The sequence below is a fragment of the Sinocyclocheilus rhinocerous genome, unplaced genomic scaffold, assembly GCF_001515625.1.
Source record: "Sinocyclocheilus rhinocerous isolate Xijiao unplaced genomic scaffold, SAMN03320098_v1.1 scaffold444, whole genome shotgun sequence".
Lineage (NCBI taxonomy): Eukaryota > Metazoa > Chordata > Actinopteri > Cypriniformes > Cyprinidae > Sinocyclocheilus > Sinocyclocheilus rhinocerous.
In genome coordinates, this window is record NW_015645540.1 from 1,527,447 (window position 1) to 1,530,051 (window position 2,605).

A 2,605-nucleotide genomic window follows, 5' to 3' on the forward strand; every position below is an offset into this window, starting at 1 on the left:
GTTGAGAAAGAAAACAAGGGTGTATTGGATCCGTGCATTGACAGCAGCCGCTGCCGCCAGTCATTAATGTTAATTTAAAGAACGAAAGAAAAGAAAATCCCTCACTGATGTTGACTGAATCACTTTTGTAACCTCATTTTATATTTTATTTGTCTGCTGTTTGGCGCTGACTACTGTAATGGCAACGTGCATCTGTGTATGCGATTATTTTGGAGATGCGTTCCAATATAATTTATCCTTATTTAGGGTATAGGCCTATTTAGGGGTGTGCGATATATATCGTCTGCGATATCGTAATTGTTGTTTTAACGATGTGCGATTTGACATTATCGAGTATTTTGCAAAAACCATTCAAAACATCCCTACAGAGCGCACGCATACATTACGTGAAGTCTAGACTAGTGCGTGTGCGCATTTAGTGTGTTTTCTTTCACTGCATGATTCAGTCTATTAAAATGCATTTAGAATGATCACAAATTCAAGACATGATGGCAGAAAATTTATATATTTATACCACTTCATATAGTTATTCAATTTCACACGAAGAGTGCCGTTTTTCTCCAAAAATTACCATGATTACAAATGTGACATTGAATTCAATAAACAATAAGTTAATTAAGAGACTTACGTTTTAGACACCATATTGCTTGTTTTTGCTCTATTTCGCCAACAAAAATCATTCCGAATACAGTCACAGCGCTGTTTTGTGTCTCTGAGCAACATGACGGTGTTTCTTTCTTGAATGAATCAACCGTTTAAATGATTCGGTTCAATCGCAATGACTCACTTATTAACAGTGATTTGCTGCCACCTGCTGGCGGTTTTAATTTCAAATTTCGGCTTTTTTCTTTTTTTGATTTTTTTCATGTTTTAAATCCTTTCCAATATCAGTATTCAACGTTTTATGTTTAATATATCAAAACATTATTTATGCATTTGTAATTGCAGGTTAAATGCATTCATGTCTTGCATTAAACAAAATACATGTGTGTAAATACATCTAAATGCCACTTCAGATGCAGCTTCTGTGTTGATTTAATTTGCTTGGTAACAGCCCAAATGTCTTATTATTCTAATTCCCTGATTAAATGTAAGAATTTGACTCAAAAGATAATGGACACTTTTAGAAAAAATGGCTTTATAAAGGTAAAAATGCCCATAAAATGCAAAAATCAGTTTAAACTTATTGGAAAAGATTAATTTCTATCAGTATGAACTGACCACCACACAGAATATGAAGAATATTAAAAACATTAGGAGTCAGCTGTCTTCGGCAGTCCTTAAGGTACCAGCACAATAACACACTCAGCAAAATATCGTCTAATTATCGTTATCGATAAAATCCCAGAAAATATCGAGATATAATTTTTTGTCAATATCGCACACCCCTAGTTCAGATGCATTGCTTGGATGTTACATTTCATGTAGCTTTGTGCAGGTTGTTATCTGCAAGGCGTGCGAAAGCAATGTTAGTGCAGTCTTGTGGTTTGTGGCTAAATCACACTTTGTATTGTCCCTGGTGTCTTGATTGGTATGAGCGGATGTACAGGCTCCTGATTTCAGTTGTGTCCTGCTCGGTTTGCCAGATAAGTTTCATGAAATGTTGGCATAAACTTGAAGCTATTCTACTAGAATAGCTTACTTGCCAACGAGCTGGTTAGATACGTCAGATTTGTTACTTTATACTGGCTTTGAAGAATTGGAAATCTTTGGGATTTTTTTTTACAAGTAATACTGAAACTTCTGGCTACAACCAAATTATATGGTTTTAAAAAATGGGAATTTCCGAGTCGTTTTCCTCATTTTTGTTCTTTAATCTTTGGTTTTCTTGATCAGTGACACACAATGCCGATAGTAGACAAGCTCAAAGAGGCCCTGAAGCCGGGCCGCAAGGACTCCAGCGACGAGGGCGACCTGAACAAGTTGCTGGCTTCATCTGCCAAGAAAGTGCTTCTGCAGAAGATCGAGTTTGAACCTGCCAGCAAAGGCTTCAGCTACCAGCTGGAGACCCTCAAGACAAAATACGTGATCCTGAATCCCAAAAACGATGGAGCAGCGGCACAGAGACCGACTGAACCTGCTCAGATTAAGAGACAAAGTAAGATGAAAATAGTTTTATTGTTTTGATATTGTTTATTTATTGTTTTTTAGGGAACAATCGGTTTTAAAGGATTAGTTCACCCAAAAATGAAAATTCTGTCATTAATTACTCACCCTCGTGTTGTTCCAAACACGTAAGACTTCTTCGGAACACAATTTAAGATATTTCTGATGAAATCTGAGGGTTCTCTGACTCTCCCATAGACAGCAAGGTAACTACCACGATCAAGGTCCAGAAAAGTACCAAGATGATCGACAAAGTAGTCCGTGTGACATCAGTGGTTCAACTGTAAAGTTACGAAGCTACGAGAATACTTTTTTGCGCAAAGAAAACAAAAATAACGACTTTATTCCACATTTTCGTCTCTGCATCACTTTGGACGCGAGTTCACAACAGTAACATGACGCGAGCATGTGGCGGCGCCGGCGCTGACCCAGATCCGGCGTGATGACGTCATTACGCCGGATCTGGGTCAGCAATTATGTTCCGAAGATGAACGAAGGT

The 2,605-nt window shown here is 37.7% G+C and overlaps 1 protein-coding gene across 1 annotated transcript in view; it reads right to left on the reverse strand.

The window, feature by feature from the left end:
• The window catches only part of ftr66 (finTRIM family, member 66), an 8,906-nt gene that overhangs the window by 5,150 nt on the left and 1,151 nt on the right, over positions 1–2,605 (reverse strand). The gene's annotated exons all lie outside the window — the stretch shown is intronic.